This window comes from Papaver somniferum, chromosome 4 (assembly GCF_003573695.1).
Source record: "Papaver somniferum cultivar HN1 chromosome 4, ASM357369v1, whole genome shotgun sequence".
Classification (NCBI taxonomy): Eukaryota; Viridiplantae; Streptophyta; class Magnoliopsida; order Ranunculales; family Papaveraceae; genus Papaver; species Papaver somniferum.
Window position 1 is genome coordinate 95,351,558 of NC_039361.1, and position 18,970 is coordinate 95,370,527.

Genomic DNA, 18,970 nt, shown 5'->3' on the forward strand with positions numbered 1-18,970 from the left:
AATCAAGGTGAACAGGAACCAATTGATAAACCGGTCTTATATTCCCAAAGAACAACCTAGTATTATCAAGATATTGTGGAATCAATTGAAAAACAATCACCTCACAATAATATTAATCGATTAGCGAAACAAGATATTGTGGAATCACAAACGATAAGACGAAGATGTTTATGATTACATTTTATCTTCCCTATCGGAGATATTAATCTCAAGCAAATTATTTCAATTATACTCAACACGATAGAAACAGCAAGATCAGATCACGCAACTACAAAGAAAATAGTTGTGTCTGGATTCACAATCTCGATGAAGTCTTCAAGTCATTAAACTACAGGGTCTCGAGAGAAACCTGAGGTTAAAGGAGAATCGCCTCTAGTTATGAAACTAGTAACACACAGAAGTGTGGGGATTAGGTTTCCCAGTTGCTAGAGTTCTCCTTTATATAGTTTTCAAATCAGGGTTTGTAATCCAAGTTACCTTGGTAAAAAAGCATGTAATATTCACCGTTAGATGAAAAACCTGATTCAACCAAGCTAATATCTTTCAACCGTTAGATCGAACTTAGCTTGTTACACACAAATGAAATGTACCCTCATTTAGGTTTATGTAACCTACCTAAACGTGTACACTATGTTGGCTCAACAGTAGTTAACCGAAGTTAGCCATATGATTACTCTCATATCAACCTTGTTCATCTTAACCATAACTAGTTCAAATGACTCAAATGAAACTAGTTAAAGAGTTGTTCAATTGCTATACTCTCATAGAAGTATACAAGAACACTATTGAAGAAAAATTGGTTTGATGCACTTGAATCAATTCATGAACATTATAGCCACGGTTTGCAAAGATTGCATTCCTTCTTTATGAATGTTTAAGTTCATGAACATAACCGATTTTAGAACTTTAACCTTCAAGTATGAAAACGGGTACGCATACTTGAAATATCTGGACCAAGATTGGGTTTCGACAGTACACAAACGGGTACGCGTACTTCAAATCCCAGCAGAAATATTTGGACATGAACCTTACGCCAGCACGCGAACGGGTGCGCATACTTAGGTTCCCGGATTTCTCAAGCCAACAGGTACGTGTACGGGTATGCATAATATGGGTCCCGGACATGGATTACATATGTGCAAGAGTACACAACATGACATATCCAATAATGGTTAAGTGTTCTAAACTCTTATTTCAATCATTAAAACTTTCTTAGAGGATGACAATATCCGTTTTCACACACTATTAGCATCAAAAAAAATTCAAGTTATTGAAATAATCATATCGAAACATTCCAAGTTTACACCAAATGATTATATCACACAAACCATGTAAGATGTTACTCGGCCATTTTCACATGATCATATTTTGACTTGCGTCAAGAATATAAGATGAACTTGGTCGAAGCGAAAGCATTACCAATACATATTCCTAAAATATGTAAGCGGGTTAAATTTAGCTCGAAATCTCAAATGTATATAATAGAAAACTATATCGTAACACAGCTTATGTCTCAATATAGGAGATAGAGTAGAACTTAACTTTCCAAGTGATAGATGAGTTTCATTCTCCACATACCTTTTGTTGATGAAGTTCTACAAGCTCTCCTTAGTAGTTCTTCGTCTTAAAATGATGAATGTCGTGAAGTCTAAGGATCAAATACACAATCTATGTCCTATTCCAAGACATTTATAAGCGGACTAGAAATCAAGACTTATAGTTTTGATTACTAACATTAACAAACATGCTTGAGATAGCAATGCATGCGAGTTCGGCCAAGCAGTGCTCTAACACCTAGTACAACTCTTCCTCGCCATCAACGACAATTCCTTTTTTAGTCAAACTGACATAAATTAGTTTGGTACTTTTTAGGCTCATCCTTGACTAGGTAAAGAAAGATGGTACTGCAATTTAATATATTACTCATTGCTTAGCAGACGAACTTTGAAATTTAAGTTACTACCCTAATGTATGTAGCAACATGTCCACCTAATATGCATTTACTGTGTGGTATATAAATTCAACACTCCCTGATAAAAATAATGTATATATGCCGGTATAATTAACAGTAACAAACAAAACAAAATAATGGTTTCCAATTGATGTTCTAAGAATACCAACATCGAGAAGAGCACGGAATTGCCTCCTTCTCTTTGTGAGTTCAACTGAGAAATCCTCTTTAGTTGCTTGCCACGTAAGAACATAAATATGTCAATCTTCAAGTACTGGACAGTAAAAAAATATCTAGGCTTGACAATAGCTCAAAAGACGTTCATGAATAAGGAAAACCTTTACATTTCCAACATCCAAGATTTGCAAAAACGTATAATTAAGTAGGTCTGCATAAATATATTTACAGAAGTTTTGCAGCACAAATTGGAGGTTTCTTCCACCTTCTAATTAAGTATTTTCTAGCCTAAAATCTTGGTGTTATTGTTTTCATGTCGAATTAACAGGCATTGTTAGAACTGACACATAATCAGAACAAAGCTCAAAATGAATCAGTAAAATTAGAGAGTAACTTATGCACATTGAAATTTTCTTTGTGTGAGAGAGCTACAAAGTACAGGTAATTTAATAAAGTTGAAAGTAACATTTTCAATAAAAGGTGTACCAAGAAAATCAAACATATGCTCAATTGATACACCCCATTATTCACAGGAAACAATGGCTTTCCTGTAAGCTGTTTTCAAATATGCAATCTAGCCTCCACATATCGATTGCAAAATTTAATATGCATCCAATAACTTGTTCATAAAAATCAACCAGAACAGAAACCCAAATTATTCAATGGAAATAACTGAAAACTATACAAACAATGAAATGAATAGATATTTGACAACTTGATCGGATGACCCTAACTAGAATAAGTCTATACATGGTATTGATAGAATGGTTCAGAAAAATCGTACAAAGTTACACTTTATAATCAACTGAACTGAAATTAGTTAAAATTCAAGTAAAAGAAAATAATAAAATGGTGGAAGGAATAAAAAATATGCACGAAATAAAACATTGAATTAAAATTACTCCTTACAACATACAAAAACCGTTCAATGAACATGTAAACTTAGATGGAAGTAAGAAGGGATGGAATTGATGATTAATACCTCTTTATGAGAAACCTAATTCCAAAATCATCAGGTTGCTTAGCCAAGATGTTGTCGACATCCAAGATATCGACGTTTGTATTACCCTTAAGCTTAAAATCCTCTTGCTAAAGAACTGGAAGCTTCCTATGAGAACCTGGATGAGAAGAAACACTAATACTTGTTCTGAAAAGACGAAGACAAACTTACTAAATAAATGGATTCTAAGAAAATTGTTTGTACTGCTGAAGTCCCATTATGCTAAAAAAATAAAAAATCAAAAGGCGGTAAAGTTTGTTGAAGATTGATACTACTGTTTTTGTTTACTAATAAAAATAATGACATAGACGAAACTACCTTTGGCATTAACATCTCATCTTTTGAAGCATTTGCAGAGAGATCAGTTTGAACACATTGTTGTCTGACTTGATTCCTTATACTTTGGGATCGCCTGACAAATATCACCATTAAATTATGAATACCGAGAAGCGTATATCTTGGCCTTACATTCTCCAGTAGAGATAAAGAAATTCTCGTCTAAAATAGTGACCTAGGCTTTAGTGTTCTCCTTTGAATCTTTTCTAAGCATACCTAAAAAAGAGAGAATATAACAGATTCAAAAGTGGCATTAGTGAGAACGAGGTATCTTGTGAATTTTCAATTTCAGATGACAATAAAAGGTATAGTCATCACCTTTCAGGGGATGGCACGTCCACGTATAGCAGCTTGTGAAGCCTCCAAGTTTGCACTATTCAACGCAACCACTTTCAAGGACAGCGAGAAGATTGATTCGGCATTGCAACTTTTATACACTTGTTAAGAGACCCGGAATAAAGTTCCCATCAGATCTGTAGTTATCCATCATACCCTTATGATGTCACTTATCTGCAGACATATCTTTCTGAATCTTCATACAGTTAGATATCTATTAAAATTGGAAGTTCAACAATAAACAATACTTGGGATCCCAACATATGATTCCACTTTCTCTGAGACCGTCAAAATTTTCAACATCAAAGTGACATTTGCTATACAACCAAACCCAAGACAAAAATGACAACCCATTGTCGAAAACCTCAAATTCGAGGATTTATTTTGGGAAAAAAAATCAAACCAGGTGTACATATGATAGTTACAGATAAAATCATAAATTTGATGGTAGAAGTATCGACATCAATCTAGGGTTTCAAGAAGATATAGAGAACTGGGGAAAATTACCTGAAGTTGTCCAACAGGGAAAGAGCGGTACTGAATTTCATCAATCATGTTATTACGCTGCCGCTTATCCCTCCAAAATCTATCAATTCTGAAACTCAGAGGAAACAAAATTGTGGATTCTTATTACCTTTATCATAAATAGAGACTGCAAGTGAGACACAACAAAGCAGATTCCTGACTAAATCAATAGTGAACTTTACAGTTTCAAACCTTTTTTTGAACAGAAAATAATGGGAAGTGGAACAGTTTGATTCAGAATAAGAATACTGTAGACAGCCAATCGATTTACCTGAAGAAAACGGAAGTGTAAAAAGTCGAAAAGAATTTAGGAATTTAATGTATTGAATTGAATAATGCGCGCAATCGTTGGATCAAATCATATGAGATGAGACTGGGAGAGTGAGGGAAGATCCTAACCGCCAGTTAGAAAAGTAGATATATGTCAACCGTTTCGTGAGACACCAAACACTACTATTGTGTAAGCATTGATAATATCGATAGAATATATCATAACATTTCAATTAAACGCTTAATTGTATAGGGTAAAACCATAGCTAGTATTTTCCAAGATTCGGTAGCAATCATCTTCCTCAAACTCTTTCCCATGGATTGCCTTATATCCGGATCGAGCCCTCGACTACTGAAAAACAAATCAGTTATGTTAGATACTGTCATTCAAAACTATTTCTAATGAAAAAACTTATCAAAAAACTTACTCTTATAGCAGCCGGTATAGTGGGACAGACTTCCTTTACGACTTTCATTTCCTTTTTGAAAGCTTCGCATTCTTTGAAGAGTTTCTCGAATCTTTCTTTAACAATTGCAAAAGTTCTTCCGTTGTGATTCCCATATAGTGCCACAAAAACTATGAATATACAGTTCCAAAAAGATACGAAGGTTTAATTTATATCGGTGCCTAGATCTTCATCATGTTATCTGTTTGTGACACATGCTCTGACAATAACAGAATCTTCAAAATAAGGATATAGAGTCACCATGGTGTTTCTTTTTCTTTTTTAGATGAGAAATAAATGAAATAAATTTGAAAGCTGAAAAATAGAATTTGGGCGAGGAAGTGATGATAAAAGGGTTTCCTATTATAAAGTTTAATGACTTAACGGCTAATTTTCTTTTGAAAAACTAGTTGTTAAAAACTCAACCATAATGGTCCAAGTCCAAAAAACACAATAAATAAACTAGTTAATAGTTAACAGTCGTGAAAGAAACACAGGTAACAGAGTTCATTTTAACCCAACGTGAAATGGTGAAATGGTTTTACGGCCAGGATTTCTATATAACCGACCGTAACTTTGGTTCACAGCTTGGAAGGAGACTTTTCCTGGCCGTTAATATGTCTTACGGATGGGTCGACAAAATATCTCATCCGTAACTTCTAAAAACCCAGAATTTTCCTCGTTTTTAAACGTATTTGAATCAATTAAAATTTCTATTAGGGATTGATTACAAGGTTTTCTATACTATTTTCAGGATAGGTTTCAACATTTTCTTCAAAGGCTTGTCAAAAAAAGTTCATCAAAAATCCTCATTTTCCTTTTCAAAATCAAGAAAAAAAGAAGAAGAAAAACAATGGGGATAATTTGCATTACCTCCTCCATAATTTGAGTTACCTCCCCTACAGAGATAAAATTAGTGAAATCTCCTCTCGTTAAGAATTCCATCCACACCAAGTTAGCTGACTCAACAAATATATACACGTGGCCAAAAGTTTATTTTTCCTTTTCTGGTCACTATTAAACCTGCAACTCCAAAATTCATCAGATTTTTGGGCGGATGATGGCTTCCTCCAAATGTAAGCATGGCTCTAATTTATCAGATGGAAAATGGTGAACCTTATGAACTCATTAAAGCACCATTCTAATCACGGATAATATACATTGCCAAAGCAGCACCATCTTGGACCACCATTAACACCTACAGTAAGCTATTGATTTCACAAAAAAAATCGCAAATTTTACTTCTCATTTTCTCTCCGTAAGTAAATGTAGGTAATTTTAGTATAATCAATAAAAATCATAAAACCAACTGTTATAAATCCATCCGGCGGTTGATGGTGTAGAAGAACAAATGTGGAAAACCATTACAAAATTCTCCACCACCAACACTGTAATCAAGATTTAATAGTCTGAAAAATTATTAAAATTCATTAGTACCGATTCAAAGCCCCCTTTCTAAATTACTAAAGGAATTCAATAATCTGATTGCTTTGTTTGATTGAGAATGCCGTGGTTTTCACCTTCTCATTGTTGATCTCTTAAACCTTGTTTGATTGCTTTGTTTAGTGGAATAAAAAAAACCATTATCCTTTCTTTTCTTTTTTTTTTTAATTTCAGAGATTTCCGTGGATTGATTTTGCGAGTAGCAGAAACATGAAGTAGAACAGGAAAAACCCTTGGATCACTTAAATGATACTGACGTTGTTTTGGTTGAGATGGCGATATTGATTTCTTAGAATCGGGGGAAAAGTTATGTTAATTAGAATAAATATAGTGTTACAGGAGATTGGATTTTGGTACTTGGGGTATTTTTTCTCAGAGCTTGGATTGAAGCTTTAATTGTGGACCATGAACAAAATGGAAGAGAAAAGTTTAGTGAGCTTTGACACGTGTATAATTTTGCCATGTGTGTATTTTTGCTTAGTCATCTAACTTGGAAATAACAGATTATGTGAAGAGAGGAGGTTTCACTAATTTTATCTTTGAAGGGGAGGTAACTCAATTTATAATCTTCGCCAGGGAGGTAACGCAAATTACCCCAAAACAATGTTTTGATTTTCCAAAGATAATCATTTTCTATATAAAAATAGAGTTTTTTCGAGCAACGTGGTTAATCAGAGCTTCTGGTTGATTCTGGCCCCACCATTCTAAATTTCAGCCAATAGAATTTCGAGAAAATCTTTTGGTCCCACGAAATATTATTTGGCCAATCATATTCTATAAATTATTTACCTAAAGTTATAAAATTTAAATAATCTAAAAATATTACCAAACAAACATAAAAAAATATAACACTACCAAAACAATAGAAATTTCTTTTTGTTAAAATTAATTATGAAGTATTCATCGTGATTTCATCATAAAATTAAATCGATCATAAAAATTAAAAAAAAAATGTCCAAATTCCAGTGTCCAATTACCCTTCTTATAACTTATAATAAAACTCACCTATTTACAATTCCAGACTACCGATAATTAAAACCCCTAATTTAAAATTGCAATTACCCGTCCAAATGATATGAAATTATCGAATTATTGATCAAATTTATATCAACAATAAAAAGAAGAATACCTGATCTATGAATGGTCGCCGTTAGATAAGGGGATCTTCTTTCTCTGGGGATTATAAAAGACTTTGTTTATCCTGTATAATTATAGAGAACACAAAATCATTAAGAGGAAATCATGTTGATGGTGTTAGAACATAATAATCAAGCAAATAAGCAAACAAAAAAAACAGTAATAAGATTGCGGAGAAAAAAATGATTCATACCATTTTTTCTAAATATTATCATCGCATAAAAATAACAAAAAAAGAAATTCTTAATAATTTCGACCCATAAAAATATTAAAAGAAAATTAAAGAAATTTCTATTTTCGGAAGCGTAGAAGTTATTTTGGAAAAATAACTCAACAAATAAATGTAGCAATTCGAAATATAGTGGACATCCAAAAATATAATATATTGTTTTATGTTTTTGCATGTAAAAATTGCAAAAAATATTGGATGCATGATATTTACGGTAAAATACCTTTGGTAAAACGTTAAAGGTAGACCCGTGATTTTCATAATCTAAACTTGCCAAAAATAACACAACAGGTAAATGCAACATGCCGTAAAAATAAAAATCCTATATTATATTTTTAGACATTTTATTATTTTTTATTTAAACAAAATCTCTTTATTGTGGGTAATATATCTCTTTATATAAAGAATCGAGCATAAGCAAATCCCATCGAACGCCGCTTCTCTCTTCTAATGGTGTTTCGTGTTTTTTTTTCCTTTTTCCTGATTTTGTTATCTGATCTCGGTATGTTTTTGTTTTGTAGGTATCCCTAAACGTTAATCGGTATTGTAAATGCTGAATGTCATTTGAATGGTAAATCTCCTCACTTCAATTGTTCTTTGGCTTTCCTTTTCCCCTTTGTTAACCGATAGATAATGATTTCATGCAGAGTTCAAGGAAGGAGATAAATTTTTATACAAAGTTTGTTTTGTAGATAAGATGGATGGCGACTTTAAAGTCATAAGAAAAATATTTTGATGCACCACTGTAAGCGCAGTACGTGATCGTGATGAAATCATTTTTTAAAACGTTGCAACTGCAATTTTTGGCCGGGATGGAATTGTTTTTATTTTCTAGCTTCCATTAAAAAAGAAGGTAATATCAACATCATAATTTTTATTCTTCTTTTTTTTTTTTGTATAATACGTACAACTTACGGGTTTAACAAGGATTTGGAAAATATCTTGATTCGCTTATCCTGGAAAATTTAGGACAAGGAAGTCAATTTCTTTAAATGAAGATCATCAGTCCAACAAGGAGGGAGAAAGTAAGTAATTAAAAGTCCATTTTCTTTTTTTCTAACTATATGAGTTAATTATTGGTCAAAAACTTGAACAAATAAAAAAAATTCTCTCTAACTATTTGTATTTATGTCGGAGTATATTTGTCCCTATATTTTCCCTGTAGTGCTATACTGGAAAAGGTAAGTGCCGAATATTATACGGGAAAGCTGTCCCACTTGATGTTTTTTTGTTAACTAACATTTTTACTTTGAGTTAGGATCCTAAATTAATTGTTCACTTTACAGATGACTGGCAAAGATAAGGATTTCAATTTTCATATATATGACAGCTTCTGATTTGTTGAATGAGTTGTCTAAAGACGGATATAAAGCGGATCATGATCTATAGTTGAAGATTTCGATGACAGTTCAATAGAGAAATAAAAGGAAATCCCTCGAAAAATTTGCATCCTTCCATATTTTTGTTAGCGTTTTTGTTTAATTTTCACTTAGTCACAGAACAATACAAAATCCGATCATAATTAACGAAGGCAGCTTGAACAGTCAAACAAAAGCTAGAAGACATTTTTCGATTGTATTCCTATACTTTTACATGATTTGTGTTCATCTAATTCAAGTTTAATCTCAATGACAAAGTCGATTATGTATTTTTTATGTAAATGAAGTGTTATATATCATAGGAAAGTAGCTTTTGTTGAAAAATCATCAAGCACATTCTTCTCAATTTAAGAAATAAGTTTTTCTCTGCATTTCAAAGCAAAAATTACCAAGCTTAAATACCTATACAATACTTGATGTCTTCTAGATTTGTTTGTTATTTTTATGGCTTACTGTTTGTTGAACCACGGGTATGGAAGAAAATCAGTTTTTGAGAATTCTTTTAAGTACCATTAACGGAGGAGCTCAGACAGTAATTACTACTCGGACATTTCTGTCCACTGAGAATGAGTTTCTCAATGCAGTAATCGCAGTCTCATATGGAGATTTGGTAAGAAATAGATTCAAAAAATAGTACGTCGCTCGTGCTGATATTCTCTCTCTTCAAGATGACAAGATCAATGAAATAAATAAACGCATCGCGGCCATGTTTCCACAAGAATGACGTGAATACCTGAGCAGGTATTATGTATCTTTTAATGCTAATAATTACACGGAAGCAGTGCAGTTGTATCATAAAGAATTTCTAAACAAGATTGAAAATGCGTACATGCCGCCTCATGAATTAAAAATTAAAAATTAAAGTTTGGACTTCCAATTATTCTCTTGAGTGGACTAACCAGGGACCAAGACATTGCTGCGGGCACAATGTTGATTATAACAGAGCTACTAGAACATGAAATTGTTGCGGAAGTGTTAACAGAAGCTGCAGTCGGGGAAGAAGTGGTGATAGGAAAAAGTGTGATGAAATCAAGGGATACCGTACCGCTAACTAAATGTCAGTTTTCAGTGAAAATTGCCTCTGCAATGCACACTGACAGATGCAAGGCACAAAGCTTAAACAGTGTTGGGTTTTACTTGGAGGATGACAATCCGTCATACATTGGCTTTTCAAATACAACTAAGGAACCATCAAAACAAAAATCACTATCATCAGAAAGAATGATTTACCATATGGATACACCAAAACCATTGTCCATCAACACAATCCTGAAAATTTCGGGTCTATAGACCATATAGTTCTCCAAGCAGTGGCCTATGATGGGAATCATGAATAGAGGAAGGTTAGAATGATTTGGTTCCTTAATTAGAGTTTTGCTTTTATTTTTCTTAGAAATAGATTTGTTTAGAAATCACAAACAATTCCAACTTTGTTATAGTTTCGCTTTTAGTAAATGTTATGGTTCCCTTTTAGTAAATGTCATATTTAGGCTTCTTTTATTCATTTTTTTTCCTTACACACTTAGACGCATCGCAATTGCTAAACAATAACGAATCTCAGACGAACCTGCATTTCCCTGTTTTTTCAAGGACACACTTGCCTGCATCTTTGACGAACCTGCATTTCCCTCATATGCCTTCACAAACACATTCTTCCTGAGATTTGCTTCTCTATCTATATCTGCATCGTATACACAAAACTGAGCAAACGTTGGACTTATAGTAGGTAAAAAAGATGAAGACTACAAAGAAAAAAAAATTACACCATGTTATCCTATATATATATAAACCAAATGTAAGCCATCTTTAACCCAAAAAAATTCACATGATGAAACTAGAAAATCTTCGTAGTATAAACAGGTATGAGTATCACTACCTACACGTGGTAATCAAAAACAACAACAAAAAATGGCAGAAAATAACAGATTCACAAAAGAAAGAACACAGAAGACTTGCAGAACAATATGAAAAGGAAAAGTATACTTATCTCTACCTTGAAGAACTTCACGACCAGAAAAAAGAAAAAGAAAAAGAGACATACAAAGACGACAAAGAAACCATAGGCGAAAGGATGTGAATCTTCGATTTGATAAGAATGATATGGTTTTATTCAACCAACCAAAACAAGTTCAATAATCGGGAATACAACTAAGGAGCCATCAAAACCATAGACGACAAAGAATGTTTGCTATTTTCGATCAATTCTTTGTTGGTTGATGAATCACCAATATTAAAATTTTATTATTATCAATAATTTTGGCCATTTTTTGTTTATTTTATTTTCTTGCACATTTATTGGGATTACTATGGTTTTGTGATATATAATCTCTATATAAAAAGAGCATTCAATATTCCACAAGCAATAAACAGACCCGTGCATAGCACGGTGACAAACTAGTTTGATTAATCCTAATCCCTTCACTAATTATAATTAAGTTAGTTAAACATCACAATTAGCACTAATTCAATTGAGGGTATATTGGACATTAAAGAAATAATATGATAGGGGGTTATTGTATTCACTATTTTATGACCCAACGCAACCCCAAAAACTTAGCCGGGTGCAGCCCCAATAATATGATTACTCTTTTATCAGCAAGCCCCATGCGCTGCACCACCAACAATTGTGGTTTTGGTCCAAACATCGTGTCATAATTGGACATTATTACTACTTAATCAACCTAATCTTCCTCCTTAAAGGCCTTGATAAAATAAACTCTCACCTTAAACGGTGATGAAACTCTCACTTTCTATTGGCCGAAATAGGCCTTTTCTAATATAAAAGCTATGGTGATGACATTTGGCATAACTCTATTGGCCTAAATATTAAAAATTGGATTACACTTGGTTTACATCAAGTATTTAACTATTCGTTATTAACGTCGTCAATAAAAAAGTAGGTGGACAACACTTCCATCAGAGTTTTAGCTTAATTAATTTATTACACCATGTTTACACCAAATACTTAACGGTACATTAGTAACACCGTTTAAGGTGGACAATACTTCCGTCAACCCGTGAAAATCTCTTCACATAGACGTACGTCCGGTCATTAGGTTTCCTGATATAACTTTGTTTCCGTTAATATTTGTGTTTCCTAATGCTCTCCGCTTGGTTTTGATGTAGAAAAATAGAGTAGTTGAGCTTTTCTCTCTTGGTTTCTGGGAAATTTCTCTCCCGATTTCTTTCTTCTGCTGTTGATTCTCTGAGAATTCAAGCCCTAGAAAATTTTCTTCTTGATTTTGTCCAGGTTGCTTTGTATGATTGATTTTTTCGTTGATGCTCGACTCTCTCAAAACTCTGGCACTCGAAGTTGATCATGCAGGTAGGAACCCTAATAATGGATACCTAATACTTTGATGATTGTTTATTTTGTTCAATGTATTTTATTGTATTCATCCAACGAGTTTTAGAATTCCATTTAGTTGCACAATAATTATTTATGTTTTGAGTTTTGGGTTTAATATCAATAACCCTGATTAACGTGATAACCCTTATTTTTGGTTTTTCTGTAGACTCCGTAGTGCAGCTGAAACTGTGTAATATAGAAGTCATGGTGCATAGTTGTAGATGCACTTCAAGGCCTCTCATTATTTACGGTGGATTAACGGAGGTCAGTTTCGCCAATAACAGAGGCCTCTCATAAGCTGTAATCAAATCTTAGAGACAGAGATGATTTTCTATTCGATTTCGCCAATAGCAGGATGTCCTGTTTGTTGATTTGACAGGTATAATATCCCTTGCTAGGATTTAGAAGAAACTTTTTGATTTTTATATTTATATCTTCCAATCAATTGTACGGTTTACAATAATGGTCGTGTCTGTGATGGGTGAAAGAAGAAAATGGTCGTGTCTGTGATGGTTGTGGTTATCGAGTTTGTGATGATGATGACTATTTCTTGAGGTTTTTTTTTCCTATGTTCCTTACTGTATTCTCACCATGGATTTTGGAAGAATCAAGGTACGTATGTGCACACTAACTAAATCAATAATTACATGCATATGATATATGATATCCAATAGTATCATTAGAATCTTTTTTTTTCATCTCTCTTTAAACTGTGATAACATGTTTCAGTTATATTATCCTTCCAGATGAGACGTTGGTATGATTAAGGCAGATATAAAGAGTGTGTAGTGCATCAATTTGTCAAAAACGTGCAGCAGCTGAGAAGAAGCGATGGGATTGTTGGAAGCAGAGAAGAGACTAAAACAAGCTAGGTTAATGCAAGTGAAACGTGTTGCTAAATTTGTTTATCACCAACGTGAAATGGAGAGGAAAAGAGTCAAGGACCAGTTGGAAGATCGACTATAAAGGGTATGTTATTATCAAAATTCTTTTGAAAACGCCATTCCAGTAAATATTCTGCTCAGATGAGATATTGTACCGAAGATTTTTTTACGCTTAAAAAAAAGTATTTTTATTATTTTTTCGTTTTCCACCAAGCAAAGAGAGGAAGTCTTCATACTTCTGTTCGTGTTAACCGGTATGAGATGCACAAGCAGAGAGATTTCCTTTCAAGAAGACTGGCAAGGTACCACTGCTTTTCTTACTGTTGGCACTAAAACATCTTAATTCTAGGAAAATAGCCTTCTTTGTCTCTTGCTGAGAAAAGTCACCAAGCGTGGTGGGATATCAAGCTTGGTACTCGCCACAGACGACGTCTAGATGTATTTTTTTGTTTTGAGTGGATTTGTTCCTTTTATCCTTAGTTCTCTCCTTTTGTCTAGATGTATTATCAAGCTAGGTACTCGCCATATAATCATGTTTTCTCATATAATTCCTAATGTTTAAGTTTACAGGCCTCTCAAACTTGACATCTTTGAATTTTAGAATAAGCAATGCCATTACTTCTACCATTGCATATATGTGGTCACTTAGCTTATACATTTTCTACAGTGATAGAGACGAGTAAGTGATCTTTGTTTGAGAGCACGTTACTTAAGTTAATACTTTGAAGTGTTTGATTTTGTTTATACCCACCTCGATAATTTCCTAAGTCATATAATCATGTTCTCTCATATAATTTCTAATGTTTAAGTTTACAGGCCTCTCAAGCTTGACATCTTTGAATTTTAGAAGAAGCAATGCCATCACAGCTCAAGGATGAGCGTTTTCCGAATTTAGTGAATCAGATACAGAAGACATCTGTTGTGGCTGAGGTAATGCTTCCACTCTTCCATTATAGAATCCTAAACTCAGTTTAATAAGGAAATTTTTATACACAAAACCATGGATTCCTAATCCGTGTAGTCTATATATGGAAATAGTTAACCATCTCCGGTCTATATATAAGAACATAGATTGATGAACCATGGATTCCTAATCAGTGTAGTCTATATACGGAAACAGTTAACCATCTCCAGTCTATATATAAGAACATAGATTGATGTTTCATTGAAGAAGGAGAAGCACGTTATAATGTGCAATAACGCCATGGAAACTGTTCATCGACAATAAATAAGCATTTGCCTCATACTTCTTAGCTTCAAATAACCACGCATTTTCATTGAGAGAAAAAAAAAAGGAGGAGAAGAAGAAGCGTATAAAGGCTTATATGGTTAAGCGACTTGGGGTTCATATGGATTATAGTCTTAAAGGCACGGGGCGAGACGAAGCCGAGCCACGCCAAATAAGAAATGCATCCCGACGGGATAAGGAGACGTCGCGTAACACCAATTAACAAATGCATCCGGACAGGGCGAGGCGAACCCAAACCACACCAATTACAAAAAAAAGTGATGGTGGATGGTTTTCCGGGACACCCGTTGCATAGCAGGGGCATAAAATCTAGATATTATAACGATATTATCATATGATTTAACATTCCAAAAACCCTTAAAATTCATTTAACGTAGAAGGTCAGAACATATTGATGTTGACCTTTTGGTGAAAGAGTTTTAAGGCTGGATGATGAGAATGTGTTGTTCAAATGCGGACTAGTTACTAAACGGCTAGATTGATTACACTTCCTTGGGTTTGGATCATCAACTGGCCGATCATGCCATAGTATTGAACAGCTAATTCAATGGCCCCGTTATCTATAATCAAGAACCATGTTTCAGGGCATATGGAAATTTTGTAGGGCATGTCAAACAAGGACAAAAACGGGTCATTAAAAGGTAATTTTGAAAGCCCCATATCCACATATTTTTGATAATGACATAATTATCCTTATGCTATTAGCGGTTAAATACTAATTATTAGTTGTTAATAATCTTGATTAATGTTAATAATTAGTGATTAATGTATATCAATTTAGGGATATTTTGATTTTATATCCCAACTTCATGATCAGTGTTACGTTTGGGTCCCATAAAATTCAATATTAGAGTTTAGGTCCCGGGACCGTAGTTGACCGTTAATAATTTTATTTAATTCATATTTGGTTAACAACCCCATATACCGTTAGCATGTGACCAACACACTCAAATTAAACTGATAAAATCAACTGTCAGGATGTGTGTGAGATGATTGGTGATGCAGAGTCGTTGGGAACTATTCAAAAACACTTGTTGTGCGTCTTGTTGATTTTGTTAATGGAGATATAACTGCTGATTTTGTTAACCTTTGTACACATCTCCTTCTTTCCAATTTCGAGTTAGATTAAAACCCATAATTCTACTTACACTCAAACTCTAAAATTTCCCCCTATCGGCCATTAATCATTATAACCCGTTGCTAACAGCTCCTCTCCAACTAGTTTTTGGGTTCAGGGAAACCTTCAATTATTATCAAATCCAACAATTGTAATTTGTAAACTTCCACCACTACTTTCTTGTTCTTCTTTGGACCTAGAAGTCCAGTACAAATAAGCTCGATGTATAATATCATTATTAGATAAATCATTAGATATACCCGTAGCTTCGTTAGAAAGACCATGAACAAAAAGAAGGTATTAATGTTGATAGAGCACTGCTCGGTCGAACTCGTATGAGTTGCTATCTCAATCATGTTTGTCAATGTTAGTGATCAAAACTATAAGTCTTGATTTCTAGCCTATTTATAGATGTCTCGGACTAGGACATAGATTGTGTAGTTGAGCATTAGACTTCACGGCGTTCATCATTTGAAGACAAAGAACTACTAAGGGGAGCTTGTGGAACTTCATCAACAAAAGGTATGTGGAGACTGAAACTCATCTATCACTTGGAAAGTCTATTTCTACTCTATCTCCAATATTGAGACATAAGTCATATTACAATATAGCTTTCTATTATACACACTTGAGATTTCGAGCTGAGTTTATCTCACTTACATATTTTTCGAAATATGTGTTGGCAAGCTTTCGTTTCGACCAAGTTCATCTTATATTCTTGACGAATGTCAGATTATGATCATGTGAAAATTGCCGAGTAACATCTTACATGGTCTGTGTGATACAATCACTTGGTGTAAACTTGGAATGTTTTGTTATGATTATTTCAATATCTTGAAAATTATTTTGATGCTAATAGTGAGTGAAAACGGCTATTGTCATCCTCTAAGAAAGTTTCAATGATTGAAATAAAGAGTTTAGAATCAAGTAACCATATTTGGATATAAACAAAGTGTGTACTCACATTTGTGTATAAGTCCAAAACCGGGAACCTGAAGTATGCGTACCCGTACGCGTACTGGCAGTTGTTGGATGTCTAGGCAAGTATGCGTACCCGTACGCATACTGGCGGGAAGTCTCACGTCCCTGAATTTCTGCTGGAGTTTGGAAGTGTGTATTGGTATGCGCACCTGTACGCGTACTGGCGTAACCAAACTCAGTCCGGATACTTAAGTATGTGTACCCGTTTGCATACTTGAGTTGGTTACTTTCTAAAATTGGTTGTACATGAACTTAAACATTTATAAAATAAGGAATACAACCTTTACAAACCGTGGCTATAATGTTCATGAACTGATTCGAGTGAATCAAACCGAATTTGCTTCAATTTTGTTCTTGTATGCTTCTATGAGAATATAGCAATTAAACGGCTCTTTAACCAGTTTCATTTGAGTCATTTGAACTAGTTATGGTTAAGATGAATAAGGTTGATATGAGAGTAATCATATGGCTAACTTCGGTTAACTATTGTTGAGCCAACATCGTGTACACGTTTGGGTACGGTTACATAAACCTAAATGAGGGTACATTTCATTTTTGTGTAACAAGCTAAGTTCAATCTAACGATTGAAAGATATTAGCTTGGTTGAATAAGGTTTTTTATCTAACGGTGAATATTGAATGTTTTTTTACCAAGGTAACTTGGATTGCAAACCCTGATTTGAAAACTATAAAAAGGAGAACTCTAGCAACTGGGAAACCTAATCCCTACACCTCCTGTGTGTTACTAGATGCATCAAATAGAGTCGATTCTCCTTTAACCTTAGGTTTCTATCGAGACCCTGTAGGTTAACGACTTGAAAGACTTCATTGGGATTGTGAAGCTAGACCCAACTATTTTCTTTGTAGTTGCGTGTTCTGATCTTACCCGATTATATCGTTTGAGTACTATCTTCTCTAAGATTTGCTCGAGATTTAATCTCCGATAGGCAAGATAAAAAGTAATCACAAACATCTTCTTCGCATCATTTGTGATTCCACAATATCTAGTTTCGTCATTATACGATTTTTATTATCGTGAGGTGATTGGTAATACTAGGCTGTTCTTCGGTAATATAAGTCTGGGTTATCAATTGATTCCTGTTCACCTTGATTTATCAAAAAACGGAACAAAAACTCTTGGGTATTTCTGTGGGAGACAGATTTATTCATTCTATGGACTTTTCTGTGTGAGACAGATTTGTTTATCAAGTCTTCAACTTTGGGTCATAGAAACTCTTGGTTGTGCGCGAGATTATCTGAGGGAATCAAGTGCGTAGTATCCTGCTGGGATCAGAGACGTAAGGAACGCAATTGTACCTTGAATCAGTGTGAGATTGATTAGGGTTCAACTATAGTCCAGTCTGAAGTTCATTGGTAGTGGGATAGTGTCTGTAGCGGCTTAATACAGTATGGTGTTCAAACTGGACTAAGTCCCGGGGTTTTTCTGCATTTGCGGTTTTCCTCGTTAAAAAATTCTGGTGTCTGTGTTATTTCTTTTCCGCATTATATTTTGTTATATAATTGAAATATCATAGGTTGTGCGTTAAGATCAATCAATTAGATAATACAACCTTCGGTGGTTGATTTAAATTTATTGACACTTGAACATTGGTCTTTGGTATCGTTCAAGTTACTCCTCTTATATTCAATCGGGCTCGCAGATTTCTATTTGCTGATTGCAGATTGAATTAAGAGTTAGAGATATAAATTCTTTAATATACTTTTCTCTATATTGAGTCTGACTGACTAGTTTATTCTCTAGAAAGTATATTGGAGTAAGTCCTCTCAGATCGCCAAACGAATTGTTGGGTGTGGTTGTTAGACCCTGCATTGTAAATTTGTATCAGAGCAGGCAAACACATTAAAGAACTCATAAGTCTGTGTTTGTAGCGATCTGATATGGACAGAAGTGTTGTCTCTATAAACGTACCACTAGTCTTCGATGACTCAAATTACTTGTGGTGGAAAATTGCTATGCGTGCCTTTCTTCAAGCGCGTGATTTTCAATCATGGGTTTATGTAGTCAATGGTTATGATGCTCCCGTTGTGGCAGTAGGAGATGCGACCGTTCCGAAGGATATTGGTGCATATGACGCTGCTGAGATACTTGTTGCAAAGCAAAATTCCGACGGTTTGAATGCCACCATACATGCCATTACCC

At 34.2% G+C, this 18,970-nt stretch overlaps 1 long non-coding RNA gene across 2 annotated transcripts; it reads left to right on the plus strand.

The window, feature by feature from the left end:
- Positions 1-12,372: 12,372 nt before the first annotated feature.
- Positions 12,373-15,975, plus strand: LOC113276150. Of its 2 annotated transcripts, XR_003324087.1 has the most exons (5): positions 12,373-12,554; positions 12,745-12,957; positions 13,325-13,547; positions 13,682-13,764; positions 14,279-15,975. It is a non-coding gene; the product is annotated as an uncharacterized LOC113276150 (long non-coding RNA). The 2 variants fall into 2 exon arrangements; XR_003324086.1 differs by having other exon boundaries at positions 12,745-13,547.
- The last annotated feature ends 2,995 nt before the right edge of the window (positions 15,976-18,970 follow it).